At 43.8% G+C, this 17,870-nt stretch overlaps 19 non-coding genes across 19 annotated transcripts; 12 read left to right on the top strand and 7 right to left on the bottom strand.

The window, feature by feature from the left end:
* The first annotated feature begins 267 nt into the window (after positions 1–267).
* Positions 268–339, top strand: trnaw-cca (transfer RNA tryptophan (anticodon CCA)). The gene has a single exon. It is a non-coding gene; the product is annotated as a tRNA-Trp (tRNA).
* Positions 340–1,494: 1,155 nt separating this feature from the next.
* trnaw-cca (transfer RNA tryptophan (anticodon CCA)) lies at positions 1,495–1,566 on the top strand. Its single transcript has one exon. It is a non-coding gene; the product is annotated as a tRNA-Trp (tRNA).
* Positions 1,567–2,721: 1,155 nt separating this feature from the next.
* trnaw-cca (transfer RNA tryptophan (anticodon CCA)) lies at positions 2,722–2,793 on the top strand. The gene has a single exon. It is a non-coding gene; the product is annotated as a tRNA-Trp (tRNA).
* A 517-nt stretch (positions 2,794–3,310) lies between these two features.
* Positions 3,311–3,397, bottom strand: trnay-gua (transfer RNA tyrosine (anticodon GUA)). The gene is given in 2 exon segments: positions 3,311–3,346; positions 3,361–3,397. It is a non-coding gene; the product is annotated as a tRNA-Tyr (tRNA).
* Positions 3,398–3,702: 305 nt separating this feature from the next.
* trnay-gua (transfer RNA tyrosine (anticodon GUA)) lies at positions 3,703–3,789 on the bottom strand. Its single transcript is given in 2 exon segments — positions 3,703–3,738; positions 3,753–3,789. It is a non-coding gene; the product is annotated as a tRNA-Tyr (tRNA).
* Positions 3,790–4,985: 1,196 nt separating this feature from the next.
* On the top strand, positions 4,986–5,057 carry trnaw-cca (transfer RNA tryptophan (anticodon CCA)). The gene has a single exon. It is a non-coding gene; the product is annotated as a tRNA-Trp (tRNA).
* Positions 5,058–5,574: 517 nt separating this feature from the next.
* On the bottom strand, positions 5,575–5,661 carry trnay-gua (transfer RNA tyrosine (anticodon GUA)). The gene is given in 2 exon segments: positions 5,575–5,610; positions 5,625–5,661. It is a non-coding gene; the product is annotated as a tRNA-Tyr (tRNA).
* Positions 5,662–6,212: 551 nt separating this feature from the next.
* On the top strand, positions 6,213–6,284 carry trnaw-cca (transfer RNA tryptophan (anticodon CCA)). Its single transcript has one exon. It is a non-coding gene; the product is annotated as a tRNA-Trp (tRNA).
* Positions 6,285–6,801: 517 nt separating this feature from the next.
* On the bottom strand, positions 6,802–6,888 carry trnay-gua (transfer RNA tyrosine (anticodon GUA)). The gene is given in 2 exon segments: positions 6,802–6,837; positions 6,852–6,888. It is a non-coding gene; the product is annotated as a tRNA-Tyr (tRNA).
* A 1,196-nt stretch (positions 6,889–8,084) lies between these two features.
* trnaw-cca (transfer RNA tryptophan (anticodon CCA)) lies at positions 8,085–8,156 on the top strand. Its single transcript has one exon. It is a non-coding gene; the product is annotated as a tRNA-Trp (tRNA).
* A 1,155-nt stretch (positions 8,157–9,311) lies between these two features.
* On the top strand, positions 9,312–9,383 carry trnaw-cca (transfer RNA tryptophan (anticodon CCA)). Its single transcript has one exon. It is a non-coding gene; the product is annotated as a tRNA-Trp (tRNA).
* Positions 9,384–10,538: 1,155 nt separating this feature from the next.
* trnaw-cca (transfer RNA tryptophan (anticodon CCA)) lies at positions 10,539–10,610 on the top strand. Its single transcript has one exon. It is a non-coding gene; the product is annotated as a tRNA-Trp (tRNA).
* A 517-nt stretch (positions 10,611–11,127) lies between these two features.
* trnay-gua (transfer RNA tyrosine (anticodon GUA)) lies at positions 11,128–11,214 on the bottom strand. The gene is given in 2 exon segments: positions 11,128–11,163; positions 11,178–11,214. It is a non-coding gene; the product is annotated as a tRNA-Tyr (tRNA).
* A 305-nt stretch (positions 11,215–11,519) lies between these two features.
* trnay-gua (transfer RNA tyrosine (anticodon GUA)) lies at positions 11,520–11,606 on the bottom strand. The gene is given in 2 exon segments: positions 11,520–11,555; positions 11,570–11,606. It is a non-coding gene; the product is annotated as a tRNA-Tyr (tRNA).
* A 1,196-nt stretch (positions 11,607–12,802) lies between these two features.
* Positions 12,803–12,874, top strand: trnaw-cca (transfer RNA tryptophan (anticodon CCA)). Its single transcript has one exon. It is a non-coding gene; the product is annotated as a tRNA-Trp (tRNA).
* Positions 12,875–13,391: 517 nt separating this feature from the next.
* Positions 13,392–13,478, bottom strand: trnay-gua (transfer RNA tyrosine (anticodon GUA)). Its single transcript is given in 2 exon segments — positions 13,392–13,427; positions 13,442–13,478. It is a non-coding gene; the product is annotated as a tRNA-Tyr (tRNA).
* Positions 13,479–14,029: 551 nt separating this feature from the next.
* Positions 14,030–14,101, top strand: trnaw-cca (transfer RNA tryptophan (anticodon CCA)). Its single transcript has one exon. It is a non-coding gene; the product is annotated as a tRNA-Trp (tRNA).
* A 1,800-nt stretch (positions 14,102–15,901) lies between these two features.
* Positions 15,902–15,973, top strand: trnaw-cca (transfer RNA tryptophan (anticodon CCA)). Its single transcript has one exon. It is a non-coding gene; the product is annotated as a tRNA-Trp (tRNA).
* Positions 15,974–17,520: 1,547 nt separating this feature from the next.
* trnaw-cca (transfer RNA tryptophan (anticodon CCA)) lies at positions 17,521–17,592 on the top strand. The gene has a single exon. It is a non-coding gene; the product is annotated as a tRNA-Trp (tRNA).
* The last annotated feature ends 278 nt before the right edge of the window (positions 17,593–17,870 follow it).

Raw genomic sequence — 17,870 nt, forward strand, 5'->3', positions numbered from 1 at the left:
AACTGTTCTTGACTTTGTGAGTGTAAAGACTAGCGGATTTGCATAGTTTATCAAAGTGCTTTAGCATGAAACACTAAATAATTTTTCCGCTATCTTGTAGTGCAACGGTAGAGTGTCTGGCTCCAAATCACCTTGAGGTCAGACGATCTGTTTTTGATCTCCTGAGTATAAAGTCCAACATCAAGAGTGTTCCTTGAGCACCGTATATTTACTGATTTGCATTCTGTGTCAAGGGGGTTAAGCAAAATACATCACCTCTGGGTTCAGGACCTCGTGGCGCAACGGTAGCGCGTCTGACTCCAGATCAGAAGGTAGCGTGTTAAAATCACGTCGGGGTCACGTGATTTCTTGTTGACTTCTAATGTGAAAAGAAGTCCTGTCGTTGTGTGCTGCAGTGGTTTCCAATCCCACCGCTCTGTATGTCTCCCTTATTAACCACACCTGATTAAGATCATTGGCTAGTTAGGATAGAGCTCCATGAGCTCATCTGGGTGTGTCAGAAAAAGGAGACAGACAAAAATGCAGGGCCGCGTCTTCCAGAGTCATCGTAAGCCTAAGTTGATTGCAACTCTATTGGTTTCAATGCGTCTACGTTGTATTAAGGATTGCAACGCTTTTGGGAAACACAGCCCAGAGCAGGGGGTCCCCAGGATCAGGATTGAAAATCACCAGTGTACTGTGATAGATTTGTATCTTGACCTGTTATTTTTATTAAGCCTGAGATCTCATGTAATAACCATTCCTGTCATTGTGTACTGTGACAGATCTGCCTCTTGACGTGTTACTTTTGCATATCTTGCCCTGCAATCTCTGAAGAAATCGTGGAAACATCTACGTGCCGAATTCAAAAGCCAGCTCTTTCGAGCCGGAATCGAACCAGCGACCTAAGGATAGCCAATGTATCATCTACAGTCCTCCGCTCTACCAGCTGAGCTATCGAAGGCAGGATGACAAAAGGTGGCTTAAGCAGGAAACACCAGATAGGTTTGTGGTGTCTTGGGGTACAACGGTAGCTTGGCTGAATCCAGATCAGACGGTTGCATGTTCCAATCACATCAGCTGATCTCTTCTTGACATCCATAGTATAAAGTCTACAGCCCTTTACCGTGACTGATTTGCAAATTGAATCAAAGCAATTAAGCAAGGAACGCCGACTTGTTTTCTCGACAGAGTGCGCCTGACCCGGGATCGGGAGGTTGCGTGTTCCAATTATGTTGAGGTCAAGCGAACTGTTCTTGACTTTGTGAGTGTAAAGACTAGCGGATTTGCATAGTTTATCAAAGTGCTTTAGCATGAAACACTAAATAATTTTTCCGCTATCTTGTAGTGCAACGGTAGAGTGTCTGGCTCCAAATCACCTTGAGGTCAGACGATCTGTTTTTGATCTCCTGAGTATAAAGTCCAACATCAAGAGTGTTCCTTGAGCACCGTATATTTACTGATTTGCATTCTGTGTCAAGGGGGTTAAGCAAAATACATCACCTCTGGGTTCAGGACCTCGTGGCGCAACGGTAGCGCGTCTGACTCCAGATCAGAAGGTAGCGTGTTAAAATCACGTCGGGGTCACGTGATTTCTTGTTGACTTCTAATGTGAAAAGAAGTCCTGTCGTTGTGTGCTGCAGTGGTTTCCAATCCCACCGCTCTGTATGTCTCCCTTATTAACCACACCTGATTAAGATCATTGGCTAGTTAGGATAGAGCTCCATGAGCTCATCTGGGTGTGTCAGAAAAAGGAGACAGACAAAAATGCAGGGCCGCGTCTTCCAGAGTCATCGTAAGCCTAAGTTGATTGCAACTCTATTGGTTTCAATGCGTCTACGTTGTATTAAGGATTGCAACGCTTTTGGGAAACACAGCCCAGAGCAGGGGGTCCCCAGGATCAGGATTGAAAATCACCAGTGTACTGTGATAGATTTGTATCTTGACCTGTTATTTTTATTAAGCCTGAGATCTCATGTAATAACCATTCCTGTCATTGTGTACTGTGACAGATCTGCCTCTTGACGTGTTACTTTTGCATATCTTGCCCTGCAATCTCTGAAGAAATCGTGGAAACATCTACGTGCCGAATTCAAAAGCCAGCTCTTTCGAGCCGGAATCGAACCAGCGACCTAAGGATAGCCAATGTATCATCTACAGTCCTCCGCTCTACCAGCTGAGCTATCGAAGGCAGGATGACAAAAGGTGGCTTAAGCAGGAAACACCAGATAGGTTTGTGGTGTCTTGGGGTACAACGGTAGCTTGGCTGAATCCAGATCAGACGGTTGCATGTTCCAATCACATCAGCTGATCTCTTCTTGACATCCATAGTATAAAGTCTACAGCCCTTTACCGTGACTGATTTGCAAATTGAATCAAAGCAATTAAGCAAGGAACGCCGACTTGTTTTCTCGACAGAGTGCGCCTGACCCGGGATCGGGAGGTTGCGTGTTCCAATTATGTTGAGGTCAAGCGAACTGTTCTTGACTTTGTGAGTGTAAAGACTAGCGGATTTGCATAGTTTATCAAAGTGCTTTAGCATGAAACACTAAATAATTTTTCCGCTATCTTGTAGTGCAACGGTAGAGTGTCTGGCTCCAAATCACCTTGAGGTCAGACGATCTGTTTTTGATCTCCTGAGTATAAAGTCCAACATCAAGAGTGTTCCTTGAGCACCGTATATTTACTGATTTGCATTCTGTGTCAAGGGGGTTAAGCAAAATACATCACCTCTGGGTTCAGGACCTCGTGGCGCAACGGTAGCGCGTCTGACTCCAGATCAGAAGGTTGCGTGTTCAAATCACGTCGGGGTCACGTGCTTTCTTGTTGACTTCTAATGTGAAAAGAAGTCCTGTCGTTGTGTGCTGCAGTGGTTTCCAATCCCACCGCTCTGTATGTCTCCCTTATTAAACACACCTGATTAAGATCATTGGCTAGTTAGGAGAGAGCTCCATGAGCTCATCTGGGTGTGTCAGAAAAAGGAGACAGACAAAAATGCAGGGCCGCGTCTTCCAGAGTCATCGTAAGCCTAAGTTGATTGCAACTCTATTGGTTTCAATGCGTCTACGTTGTATTAAGGATTGCAACGCTTTTGGGAAACACAGCCCAGAGCAGGGGGTCCCCAGGATCAGGATTGAAAATCACCAGTGTACTGTGATAGATTTGTATCTTGACCTGTTATTTATATTAAGCCTGAGATCTCATGTAATAACCATTCCTGTCATTGTGTACTGTGACAGATCTGCCTCTTGACGTGTTACTTTTGCATATCTTGCCCTGCAATCTCTGAAGAAATCGTGGAAACATCTACGTGCCGAATTCAAAAGCCAGCTCCTTCGAGCCGGAATCGAACCAACGACCTAAGGATAGCTAATGTATCATCTACAGTCCTCCGCTCTACCAGCTGAGCTATCGAAGGCAGGATGACAAAAGGTGGCTTAAGCAGGAAACACCAGATAGGTTTGTGGTGTCTTGGGGTACAACGGTAGCTTGGCTGAATCCAGATCAGACGGTTGCATGTTCCAATCACATCAGTTGATCTCTTCTTGACATCCATAGTATAAAGTCTACAGCCCTTTACCGTGACTGATTTGCAAATTGAATCAAAGCAATTAAGCAAGGAACGCCGACTTGTTTTCTCTTGACGTGTTACTTTTGCATATCTTGCCCTGCAATCTCTGAAGAAATCGTGGAAACATCTACGTGCCGAATTCAAAAGCCAGCTCCTTCGAGCCGGAATCGAACCAACGACCTAAGGATAGCTAATGTATCATCTACAGTCCTCCGCTCTACCAGCTGAGCTATCGAAGGCAGGATGACAAAAGGTGGCTTAAGCAGGAAACACCAGATAGGTTTGTGGTGTCTTGGGGTACAACGGTAGCTTGGCTGAATCCAGATCAGACGGTTGCATGTTCCAATCACATCAGTTGATCTCTTCTTGACATCCATAGTATAAAGTCTACAGCCCTTTACCGTGACTGATTTGCAAATTGAATCAAAGCAATTAAGCAAGGAACGCCGACTTGTTTTCTCTTGACGTGTTACTTTTGCATATCTTGCCCTGCAATCTCTGAAGAAATCGTGGAAACATCTACGTGCCGAATTCAAAAGCCAGCTCCTTCGAGCCGGAATCGAAGCAGCGACCTAAGGATAGCCAATGTATCATCATTTTTATTTTTATTTTTTAATTGAAAAAATTTCATAATACAATTATCAAGCATGTGTTTCACAGTGGAAATTTAAAAAAATAAATGATTAAACACACATTAAAAATACTTAACATTGTCAGCAATAAAGTAATAAAAAATCCTTTAGAATCAAAACTAATCAGATATATGAATGAAATTACAAACAATAAAGAACATCAACAATACAGAACAATATTTCTTTCCATACAGATAGTTATTCCAATGTGTCATCTACAGTCCTCCGCTCTACCAGCTGAGCTATCGAAGGCAGGATGACAAAAGGTGGCTTAAGCAGGAAACACCAGATAGGTTTGTGGTGTCTTGGGGTACAACGGTAGCTTGGCTGAATCCAGATCAGACGGTTGCATGTTCCAATCACATCAGCTGATCTCTTCTTGACATCCATAGTATAAAGTCTACAGCCCTTTACCGTGACTGATTTGCAAATTGAATCAAAGCAATTAAGCAAGGAACGCCGACTTGTTTTCTCGACAGAGTGCGCCTGACCCGGGATCGGGAGGTTGCGTGTTCCAATTATGTTGAGGTCAAGCGAACTGTTCTTGACTTTGTGAGTGTAAAGACTAGCGGATTTGCATAGTTTATCAAAGTGCTTTAGCATGAAACACTAAATAATTTTTCCGCTATCTTGTAGTGCAACGGTAGAGTGTCTGGCTCCAAATCACCTTGAGGTCAGACGATCTGTTTTTGATCTCCTGAGTATAAAGTCCAACATCAAGAGTGTTCCTTGAGCACCGTATATTTACTGATTTGCATTCTGTGTCAAGGGGGTTAAGCAAAATACATCACCTCTGGTTTCAGGACCTCGTGGCGCAACGGTAGCGCGTCTGACTCCAGATCAGAAGGTTGCGTGTTCAAATCACGTCGGGGTCACGTGATTTCTTGTTGACTTCTAATGTGAAAAGAAGTCCTGTCGTTGTGTGCTGCAGTGGTTTCCAATCCCACCGCTCTGTATGTCTCCCTTATTAAACACACCTGATTAAGATCATTGGCTAGTTAGGAGAGAGCTCCATGAGCTCATCTGGGTGTGTCAGAAAAAGGAGACAGACAAAAATGCAGGGCCGCGTCTTCCAGAGTCATCGTAAGCCTAAGTTGATTGCAACTCTATTGGTTTCAATGCGTCTACGTTGTATTAAGGATTGCAACGCTTTTGGGAAACACAGCCCAGAGCAGGGGGTCCCCAGGATCAGGATTGAAAATCACCAGTGTACTGTGATAGATTTGTATCTTGACCTGTTATTTATATTAAGCCTGAGATCTCATGTAATAACCATTCCTGTCATTGTGTACTGTGACAGATCTGCCTCTTGACGTGTTACTTTTGCATATCTTGCCCTGCAATCTCTGAAGAAATCGTGGAAACATCTACGTGCCGAATTCAAAAGCCAGCTCCTTCGAGCCGGAATCGAACCAGCGACCTAAGGATAGCCAATGTATCATCTACAGTCCTCCGCTCTACCAGCTGAGCTATCGAAGGCAGGATGACAAAAGGTGGCTTAAGTAGGAAACACCAGATAGGTTTGTGGTGTCTTGGGGTACAACGGTAGCTTGGCTGAATCCAGATCAGACGGTTGCATGTTCCAATCACATCAGCTGATCTCTTCTTGACATCCATAGTATAAAGTCTACAGCCCTTTACTGTGACTGATTTGCAAATTGAATCAAAGCAATTAAGCAAGGAACGCCGACTTGTTTTCTCGACAGAGTGCGCCTGACCCGGGATCGGGAGGTTGCGTGTTCCAATTATGTTGAGGTCAAGCGAACTGTTCTTGACTTTGTGAGTGTAAAGACTAGCGGATTTGCATAGTTTATCAAAGTGCTTTAGCATGAAACACTAAATAATTTTTCCGCTATCTTGTAGTGCAACGGTAGAGTGTCTGGCTCCAAATCACCTTGAGGTCAGACGATCTGTTTTTGATCTCCTGAGTATAAAGTCCAACATCAAGAGTGTTCCTTGAGCACCGTATATTTACTGATTTGCATTCTGTGTCAAGGGGGTTAAGCAAAATACATCACCTCTGGTTTCAGGACCTCGTGGCGCAACGGTAGCGCGTCTGACTCCAGATCAGAAGGTTGCGTGTTCAAATCACGTCGGGGTCACGTGCTTTCTTGTTGACTTCTAATGTGAAAAGAAGTCCTGTCGTTGTGTGCTGCAGTGGTTTCCAATCCCACCGCTCTGTATGTCTCCCTTATTAAACACACCTGATTAAGATCATTGGCTAGTTAGGAGAGAGCTCCATGAGCTCATCTGGGTGTGTCAGAAAAAGGAGACAGACAAAAATGCAGGGCCGCGTCTTCCAGAGTCATCGTAAGCCTAAGTTGATTGCAACTCTATTGGTTTCAATGCGTCTACGTTGTATTAAGGATTGCAACGCTTTTGGGAAACACAGCCCAGAGCAGGGGGTCCCCAGGATCAGGATTGAAAATCACCAGTGTACTGTGATAGATTTGTATCTTGACCTGTTATTTATATTAAGCCTGAGATCTCATGTAATAACCATTCCTGTCATTGTGTACTGTGACAGATCTGCCTCTTGACGTGTTACTTTTGCATATCTTGCCCTGCAATCTCTGAAGAAATCGTGGAAACATCTACGTGCCGAATTCAAAAGCCAGCTCCTTCGAGCCGGAATCGAACCAACGACCTAAGGATAGCTAATGTATCATCTACAGTCCTCCGCTCTACCAGCTGAGCTATCGAAGGCAGGATGACAAAAGGTGGCTTAAGCAGGAAACACCAGATAGGTTTGTGGTGTCTTGGGGTACAACGGTAGCTTGGCTGAATCCAGATCAGACGGTTGCATGTTCCAATCACATCAGTTGATCTCTTCTTGACATCCATAGTATAAAGTCTACAGCCCTTTACCGTGACTGATTTGCAAATTGAATCAAAGCAATTAAGCAAGGAACGCCGACTTGTTTTCTCTTGACGTGTTACTTTTGCATATCTTGCCCTGCAATCTCTGAAGAAATCGTGGAAACATCTACGTGCCGAATTCAAAAGCCAGCTCCTTCGAGCCGGAATCGAAGCAGCGACCTAAGGATAGCCAATGTATCATCATTTTTATTTTTATTTTTTAATTGAAAAAATTTCATAATACAATTATCAAGCATGTGTTTCACAGTGGAAATTTAAAAAAATAAATGATTAAACACACATTAAAAATACTTAACATTGTCAGCAATAAAGTAATAAAAAATCCTTTAGAATCAAAACTAATCAGATATATGAATGAAATTACAAACAATAAAGAACATCAACAATACAGAACAATATTTCTTTCCATACAGATAGTTATTCCAATGTGTCATCTACAGTCCTCCGCTCTACCAGCTGAGCTATCGAAGGCAGGATGACAAAAGGTGGCTTAAGCAGGAAACACCAGATAGGTTTGTGGTGTCTTGGGGTACAACGGTAGCTTGGCTGAATCCAGATCAGACGGTTGCATGTTCCAATCACATCAGCTGATCTCTTCTTGACATCCATAGTATAAAGTCTACAGCCCTTTACCGTGACTGATTTGCAAATTGAATCAAAGCAATTAAGCAAGGAACGCCGACTTGTTTTCTCGACAGAGTGCGCCTGACCCGGGATCGGGAGGTTGCGTGTTCCAATTATGTTGAGGTCAAGCGAACTGTTCTTGACTTTGTGAGTGTAAAGACTAGCGGATTTGCATAGTTTATCAAAGTGCTTTAGCATGAAACACTAAATAATTTTTCCGCTATCTTGTAGTGCAACGGTAGAGTGTCTGGCTCCAAATCACCTTGAGGTCAGACGATCTGTTTTTGATCTCCTGAGTATAAAGTCCAACATCAAGAGTGTTCCTTGAGCACCGTATATTTACTGATTTGCATTCTGTGTCAAGGGGGTTAAGCAAAATACATCACCTCTGGGTTCAGGACCTCGTGGCGCAACGGTAGCGCGTCTGACTCCAGATCAGAAGGTAGCGTGTTAAAATCACGTCGGGGTCACGTGATTTCTTGTTGACTTCTAATGTGAAAAGAAGTCCTGTCGTTGTGTGCTGCAGTGGTTTCCAATCCCACCGCTCTGTATGTCTCCCTTATTAACCACACCTGATTAAGATCATTGGCTAGTTAGGATAGAGCTCCATGAGCTCATCTGGGTGTGTCAGAAAAAGGAGACAGACAAAAATGCAGGGCCGCGTCTTCCAGAGTCATCGTAAGCCTAAGTTGATTGCAACTCTATTGGTTTCAATGCGTCTACGTTGTATTAAGGATTGCAACGCTTTTGGGAAACACAGCCCAGAGCAGGGGGTCCCCAGGATCAGGATTGAAAATCACCAGTGTACTGTGATAGATTTGTATCTTGACCTGTTATTTTTATTAAGCCTGAGATCTCATGTAATAACCATTCCTGTCATTGTGTACTGTGACAGATCTGCCTCTTGACGTGTTACTTTTGCATATCTTGCCCTGCAATCTCTGAAGAAATCGTGGAAACATCTACGTGCCGAATTCAAAAGCCAGCTCTTTCGAGCCGGAATCGAACCAGCGACCTAAGGATAGCCAATGTATCATCTACAGTCCTCCGCTCTACCAGCTGAGCTATCGAAGGCAGGATGACAAAAGGTGGCTTAAGCAGGAAACACCAGATAGGTTTGTGGTGTCTTGGGGTACAACGGTAGCTTGGCTGAATCCAGATCAGACGGTTGCATGTTCCAATCACATCAGCTGATCTCTTCTTGACATCCATAGTATAAAGTCTACAGCCCTTTACCGTGACTGATTTGCAAATTGAATCAAAGCAATTAAGCAAGGAACGCCGACTTGTTTTCTCGACAGAGTGCGCCTGACCCGGGATCGGGAGGTTGCGTGTTCCAATTATGTTGAGGTCAAGCGAACTGTTCTTGACTTTGTGAGTGTAAAGACTAGCGGATTTGCATAGTTTATCAAAGTGCTTTAGCATGAAACACTAAATAATTTTTCCGCTATCTTGTAGTGCAACGGTAGAGTGTCTGGCTCCAAATCACCTTGAGGTCAGACGATCTGTTTTTGATCTCCTGAGTATAAAGTCCAACATCAAGAGTGTTCCTTGAGCACCGTATATTTACTGATTTGCATTCTGTGTCAAGGGGGTTAAGCAAAATACATCACCTCTGGGTTCAGGACCTCGTGGCGCAACGGTAGCGCGTCTGACTCCAGATCAGAAGGTAGCGTGTTAAAATCACGTCGGGGTCACGTGATTTCTTGTTGACTTCTAATGTGAAAAGAAGTCCTGTCGTTGTGTGCTGCAGTGGTTTCCAATCCCACCGCTCTGTATGTCTCCCTTATTAACCACACCTGATTAAGATCATTGGCTAGTTAGGATAGAGCTCCATGAGCTCATCTGGGTGTGTCAGAAAAAGGAGACAGACAAAAATGCAGGGCCGCGTCTTCCAGAGTCATCGTAAGCCTAAGTTGATTGCAACTCTATTGGTTTCAATGCGTCTACGTTGTATTAAGGATTGCAACGCTTTTGGGAAACACAGCCCAGAGCAGGGGGTCCCCAGGATCAGGATTGAAAATCACCAGTGTACTGTGATAGATTTGTATCTTGACCTGTTATTTTTATTAAGCCTGAGATCTCATGTAATAACCATTCCTGTCATTGTGTACTGTGACAGATCTGCCTCTTGACGTGTTACTTTTGCATATCTTGCCCTGCAATCTCTGAAGAAATCGTGGAAACATCTACGTGCCGAATTCAAAAGCCAGCTCTTTCGAGCCGGAATCGAACCAGCGACCTAAGGATAGCCAATGTATCATCTACAGTCCTCCGCTCTACCAGCTGAGCTATCGAAGGCAGGATGACAAAAGGTGGCTTAAGCAGGAAACACCAGATAGGTTTGTGGTGTCTTGGGGTACAACGGTAGCTTGGCTGAATCCAGATCAGACGGTTGCATGTTCCAATCACATCAGCTGATCTCTTCTTGACATCCATAGTATAAAGTCTACAGCCCTTTACCGTGACTGATTTGCAAATTGAATCAAAGCAATTAAGCAAGGAACGCCGACTTGTTTTCTCGACAGAGTGCGCCTGACCCGGGATCGGGAGGTTGCGTGTTCCAATTATGTTGAGGTCAAGCGAACTGTTCTTGACTTTGTGAGTGTAAAGACTAGCGGATTTGCATAGTTTATCAAAGTGCTTTAGCATGAAACACTAAATAATTTTTCCGCTATCTTGTAGTGCAACGGTAGAGTGTCTGGCTCCAAATCACCTTGAGGTCAGACGATCTGTTTTTGATCTCCTGAGTATAAAGTCCAACATCAAGAGTGTTCCTTGAGCACCGTATATTTACTGATTTGCATTCTGTGTCAAGGGGGTTAAGCAAAATACATCACCTCTGGGTTCAGGACCTCGTGGCGCAACGGTAGCGCGTCTGACTCCAGATCAGAAGGTTGCGTGTTCAAATCACGTCGGGGTCACGTGCTTTCTTGTTGACTTCTAATGTGAAAAGAAGTCCTGTCGTTGTGTGCTGCAGTGGTTTCCAATCCCACCGCTCTGTATGTCTCCCTTATTAAACACACCTGATTAAGATCATTGGCTAGTTAGGAGAGAGCTCCATGAGCTCATCTGGGTGTGTCAGAAAAAGGAGACAGACAAAAATGCAGGGCCGCGTCTTCCAGAGTCATCGTAAGCCTAAGTTGATTGCAACTCTATTGGTTTCAATGCGTCTACGTTGTATTAAGGATTGCAACGCTTTTGGGAAACACAGCCCAGAGCAGGGGGTCCCCAGGATCAGGATTGAAAATCACCAGTGTACTGTGATAGATTTGTATCTTGACCTGTTATTTATATTAAGCCTGAGATCTCATGTAATAACCATTCCTGTCATTGTGTACTGTGACAGATCTGCCTCTTGACGTGTTACTTTTGCATATCTTGCCCTGCAATCTCTGAAGAAATCGTGGAAACATCTACGTGCCGAATTCAAAAGCCAGCTCCTTCGAGCCGGAATCGAACCAACGACCTAAGGATAGCTAATGTATCATCTACAGTCCTCCGCTCTACCAGCTGAGCTATCGAAGGCAGGATGACAAAAGGTGGCTTAAGCAGGAAACACCAGATAGGTTTGTGGTGTCTTGGGGTACAACGGTAGCTTGGCTGAATCCAGATCAGACGGTTGCATGTTCCAATCACATCAGTTGATCTCTTCTTGACATCCATAGTATAAAGTCTACAGCCCTTTACCGTGACTGATTTGCAAATTGAATCAAAGCAATTAAGCAAGGAACGCCGACTTGTTTTCTCTTGACGTGTTACTTTTGCATATCTTGCCCTGCAATCTCTGAAGAAATCGTGGAAACATCTACGTGCCGAATTCAAAAGCCAGCTCCTTCGAGCCGGAATCGAACCAACGACCTAAGGATAGCTAATGTATCATCTACAGTCCTCCGCTCTACCAGCTGAGCTATCGAAGGCAGGATGACAAAAGGTGGCTTAAGCAGGAAACACCAGATAGGTTTGTGGTGTCTTGGGGTACAACGGTAGCTTGGCTGAATCCAGATCAGACGGTTGCATGTTCCAATCACATCAGTTGATCTCTTCTTGACATCCATAGTATAAAGTCTACAGCCCTTTACCGTGACTGATTTGCAAATTGAATCAAAGCAATTAAGCAAGGAACGCCGACTTGTTTTCTCTTGACGTGTTACTTTTGCATATCTTGCCCTGCAATCTCTGAAGAAATCGTGGAAACATCTACGTGCCGAATTCAAAAGCCAGCTCCTTCGAGCCGGAATCGAAGCAGCGACCTAAGGATAGCCAATGTATCATCATTTTTATTTTTATTTTTTAATTGAAAAAATTTCATAATACAATTATCAAGCATGTGTTTCACAGTGGAAATTTAAAAAAATAAATGATTAAACACACATTAAAAATACTTAACATTGTCAGCAATAAAGTAATAAAAAATCCTTTAGAATCAAAACTAATCAGATATATGAATGAAATTACAAACAATAAAGAACATCAACAATACAGAACAATATTTCTTTCCATACAGATAGTTATTCCAATGTGTCATCTACAGTCCTCCGCTCTACCAGCTGAGCTATCGAAGGCAGGATGACAAAAGGTGGCTTAAGCAGGAAACACCAGATAGGTTTGTGGTGTCTTGGGGTACAACGGTAGCTTGGCTGAATCCAGATCAGACGGTTGCATGTTCCAATCACATCAGCTGATCTCTTCTTGACATCCATAGTATAAAGTCTACAGCCCTTTACCGTGACTGATTTGCAAATTGAATCAAAGCAATTAAGCAAGGAACGCCGACTTGTTTTCTCGACAGAGTGCGCCTGACCCGGGATCGGGAGGTTGCGTGTTCCAATTATGTTGAGGTCAAGCGAACTGTTCTTGACTTTGTGAGTGTAAAGACTAGCGGATTTGCATAGTTTATCAAAGTGCTTTAGCATGAAACACTAAATAATTTTTCCGCTATCTTGTAGTGCAACGGTAGAGTGTCTGGCTCCAAATCACCTTGAGGTCAGACGATCTGTTTTTGATCTCCTGAGTATAAAGTCCAACATCAAGAGTGTTCCTTGAGCACCGTATATTTACTGATTTGCATTCTGTGTCAAGGGGGTTAAGCAAAATACATCACCTCTGGTTTCAGGACCTCGTGGCGCAACGGTAGCGCGTCTGACTCCAGATCAGAAGGTTGCGTGTTCAAATCACGTCGGGGTCACGTGATTTCTTGTTGACTTCTAATGTGAAAAGAAGTCCTGTCGTTGTGTGCTGCAGTGGTTTCCAATCCCACCGCTCTGTATGTCTCCCTTATTAAACACACCTGATTAAGATCATTGGCTAGTTAGGAGAGAGCTCCATGAGCTCATCTGGGTGTGTCAGAAAAAGGAGACAGACAAAAATGCAGGGCCGCGTCTTCCAGAGTCATCGTAAGCCTAAGTTGATTGCAACTCTATTGGTTTCAATGCGTCTACGTTGTATTAAGGATTGCAACGCTTTTGGGAAACACAGCCCAGAGCAGGGGGTCCCCAGGATCAGGATTGAAAATCACCAGTGTACTGTGATAGATTTGTATCTTGACCTGTTATTTATATTAAGCCTGAGATCTCATGTAATAACCATTCCTGTCATTGTGTACTGTGACAGATCTGCCTCTTGACGTGTTACTTTTGCATATCTTGCCCTGCAATCTCTGAAGAAATCGTGGAAACATCTACGTGCCGAATTCAAAAGCCAGCTCCTTCGAGCCGGAATCGAACCAGCGACCTAAGGATAGCCAATGTATCATCTACAGTCCTCCGCTCTACCAGCTGAGCTATCGAAGGCAGGATGACAAAAGGTGGCTTAAGTAGGAAACACCAGATAGGTTTGTGGTGTCTTGGGGTACAACGGTAGCTTGGCTGAATCCAGATCAGACGGTTGCATGTTCCAATCACATCAGCTGATCTCTTCTTGACATCCATAGTATAAAGTCTACAGCCCTTTACTGTGACTGATTTGCAAATTGAATCAAAGCAATTAAGCAAGGAACGCCGACTTGTTTTCTCGACAGAGTGCGCCTGACCCGGGATCGGGAGGTTGCGTGTTCCAATTATGTTGAGGTCAAGCGAACTGTTCTTGACTTTGTGAGTGTAAAGACTAGCGGATTTGCATAGTTTATCAAAGTGCTTTAGCATGAAACACTAAATAATTTTTCCGCTATCTTGTAGTGCAACGGTAGAGTGTCTGGCTCCAAATCACCTTGAGGTCAGACGATCTGTTTTTGATCTCCTGAGTATAAAGTCCAACATCAAGAGTGTTCCTTGAGCACCGTATATTTACTGATTTGCATTCTGTGTCAAGGGGGTTAAGCAAAATACATCACCTCTGGTTTCAGGACCTCGTGGCGCAACGGTAGCGCGTCTGACTCCAGATCAGAAGGTTGCGTGTTCAAATCACGTCGGGGTCACGTGCTTTCTTGTTGACTTCTAATGTGAAAAGAAGTCCTGTCGTTGTGTGCTGCAGTGGTTTCCAATCCCACCGCTCTGTATGTCTCCCTTATTAAACACACCTGATTAAGATCATTGGCTAGTTAGGAGAGAGCTCCATGAGCTCATCTGGGTGTGTCAGAAAAAGGAGACAGACAAAAATGCAGGGCCGCGTCTTCCAGAGTCATCGTAAGCCTAAGTTGATTGCAACTCTATTGGTTTCAATGCGTCTACGTTGTATTAAGGATTGCAACGCTTTTGGGAAACACAGCCCAGAGCAGGGGGTCCCCAGGATCAGGATTGAAAATCACCAGTGTACTGTGATAGATTTGTATCTTGACCTGTTATTTATATTAAGCCTGAGATCTCATGTAATAACCATTCCTGTCATTGTGTACTGTGACAGATCTGCCTCTTGACGTGTTACTTTTGCATATCTTGCCCTGCAATCTCTGAAGAAATCGTGGAAACATCTACGTGCCGAATTCAAAAGCCAGCTCCTTCGAGCCGGAATCGAACCAACGACCTAAGGATAGCTAATGTATCATCTACAGTCCTCCGCTCTACCAGCTGAGCTATCGAAGGCAGGATGACAAAAGGTGGCTTAAGCAGGAAACACCAGATAGGTTTGTGGTGTCTTGGGGTACAACGGTAGCTTGGCTGAATCCAGATCAGACGGTTGCATGTTCCAATCACATCAGTTGATCTCTTCTTGACATCCATAGTATAAAGTCTACAGCCCTTTACCGTGACTGATTTGCAAATTGAATCAAAGCAATTAAGCAAGGAACGCCGACTTGTTTTCTCTTGACGTGTTACTTTTGCATATCTTGCCCTGCAATCTCTGAAGAAATCGTGGAAACATCTACGTGCCGAATTCAAAAGCCAGCTCCTTCGAGCCGGAATCGAAGCAGCGACCTAAGGATAGCCAATGTATCATCATTTTTATTTTTATTTTTTAATTGAAAAAATTTCATAATACAATTATCAAGCATGTGTTTCACAGTGGAAATTTAAAAAAATAAATGATTAAACACACATTAAAAATACTTAACATTGTCAGCAATAAAGTAATAAAAAATCCTTTAGAATCAAAACTAATCAGATATATGAATGAAATTACAAACAATAAAGAACATCAACAATACAGAACAATATTTCTTTCCATACAGATAGTTATTCCAATGTGTCATCTACAGTCCTCCGCTCTACCAGCTGAGCTATCGAAGGCAGGATGACAAAAGGTGGCTTAAGCAGGAAACACCAGATAGGTTTGTGGTGTCTTGGGGTACAACGGTAGCTTGGCTGAATCCAGATCAGACGGTTGCATGTTCCAATCACATCAGCTGATCTCTTCTTGACATCCATAGTATAAAGTCTACAGCCCTTTACCGTGACTGATTTGCAAATTGAATCAAAGCAATTAAGCAAGGAACGCCGACTTGTTTTCTCGACAGAGTGCGCCTGACCCGGGATCGGGAGGTTGCGTGTTCCAATTATGTTGAGGTCAAGCGAACTGTTCTTGACTTTGTGAGTGTAAAGACTAGCGGATTTGCATAGTTTATCAAAGTGCTTTAGCATGAAACACTAAATAATTTTTCCGCTATCTTGTAGTGCAACGGTAGAGTGTCTGGCTCCAAATCACCTTGAGGTCAGACGATCTGTTTTTGATCTCCTGAGTATAAAGTCCAACATCAAGAGTGTTCCTTGAGCACCGTATATTTACTGATTTGCATTCTGTGTCAAGGGGGTTAAGCAAAATACATCACCTCTGGTTTCAGGACCTCGTGGCGCAACGGTAGCGCGTCTGACTCCAGATCAGAAGGTTGCGTGTTCAAATCACGTCGGGGTCACGTGATTTCTTGTTGACTTCTAATGTGAAAAGAAGTCCTGTCGTTGTGTGCTGCAGTGGTTTCCAATCCCACCGCTCTGTATGTCTCCCTTATTAAACACACCTGATTAAGATCATTGGCTAGTTAGGAGAGAGCTCCATGAGCTCATCTGGGTGTGTCAGAAAAAGGAGACAGACAAAAATGCAGGGCCGCGTCTTCCAGAGTCATCGTAAGCCTAAGTTGATTGCAACTCTATTGGTTTCAATGCGTCTACGTTGTATTAAGGATTGCAACGCTTTTGGGAAACACAGCCCAGAGCAGGGGGTCCCCAGGATCAGGATTGAAAATCACCAGTGTACTGTGATAGATTTGTATCTTGACCTGTTATTTATATTAAGCCTGAGATCTCATGTAATAACCATTCCTGTCATTATGTACTGTGACAGATCTGCCTCTTGACGTGTTACTTTTGCATATCTTGCCCTGCAATCTCTGAAGAAATCGTGGAAACATCTACGTGCCGAATTCAAAAGCCAGCTCCTTCGAGCCGGAATCGAACCAACGACCTAAGGATAGCTAATGTATCATCTACAGTCCTCCGCTCTACCAGCTGAGCTATCGAAGGCAGGATGACAAAAGGTGGCTTAAGCAGGAAACACCATATAGGTTTGTGGTGTCTTGGGGTACAACGGTAGCTTGGCTGAATCCAGATCAGACGGTTGCATGTTCCAATCACATCAGTTGATCTCTTCTTGACATCCATAGTATAAAGTCTACAGCCCTTTACCGTGACTGATTTGCAAATTGAATCAAAGCAATTAAGCAAGGAACGCCGACTTGTTTTCTCTTGACGTGTTACTTTTGCATATCTTGCCCTGCAATCTCTGAAGAAATCGTGGAAACATCTACGTGCCGAATTCAAAAGCCAGCTCCTTCGAGCCGGAATCGAAGCAGCGACCTAAGGATAGCCAATGTATCATCTACAGTCTTACGCTCTACCAGCTGAGCTATCAAAGGCAGGATGACCAAAGGTGGCTTAAGCAGGAAACACCAGATAGGTTTGTGGTGTCTTGGGGTACAACGGTAGCTTGGCTGAATCCAGATCAGACGGTTGCATGTTCCAATCACATCAGCTGATCTCTTCTTGACATCCATAGTATAAAGTCTACAGCCCTTTACCGTGACTGATTTGCAAATTGAATCAAAGCAATTAAGCAAGGAACGCCGACTTGTTTTCTCAACAGAGTGCGCCTGACCCGGGATCGGGAGGTTGCGTGTTCCAATTATGTTGAGGTCAAGCGAACTGTTCTTGACTTTGTGAGTGTAAAGACTAGCGGATTTGCATAGTTTATCAAAGTGCTTTAGCATGAAACACTAAATAATTTTTCCGCTATCTTGTAGTGCAACGGTAGAGTGTCTGGCTCCAAATCACCTTGAGGTCAGACGATCTGTTTTTGATCTCCTGAGTATAAAGTCCAACATCAAGAGTGTTCCTTGAGCACCGTATATTTACTGATTTGCATTCTGTGTCAAGGGGGTTAAGCAAAATACATCACCTCTGGGTTCAGGACCTCGTGGCGCAACGGTAGCGCGTCTGACTCCAGATCAGAAGGTTGCGTGTTCAAATCACGTCGGGGTCACGTGATTTCTTGTTGACTTCTAATGTGAAAAGAAGTCCTGTCGTTGTGTGCTGCAGTGGTTTCCAATCCCACCGCTCTCTATGTCTCCCTTATTGAACACACCTGATTAAGATCATTAGCTAGTTAGGAGAGAGCTCCATGAGCTCATCTGGGTGTGTCAGAAAAAGGAGACAGACAAAAATGCAGGGCCGCGTCTTCCAGAGTCATCGTAAGCCTAAGTTGATTGCAACTCTATTGGTTTCAATGCGTCTACGTTGTATTAAGGATTGCAACGCTTT

Source organism: Garra rufa, chromosome 1, assembly GCF_049309525.1.
Source record: "Garra rufa chromosome 1, GarRuf1.0, whole genome shotgun sequence".
In the NCBI taxonomy this organism is placed as follows: domain Eukaryota; kingdom Metazoa; phylum Chordata; class Actinopteri; order Cypriniformes; family Cyprinidae; genus Garra; species Garra rufa.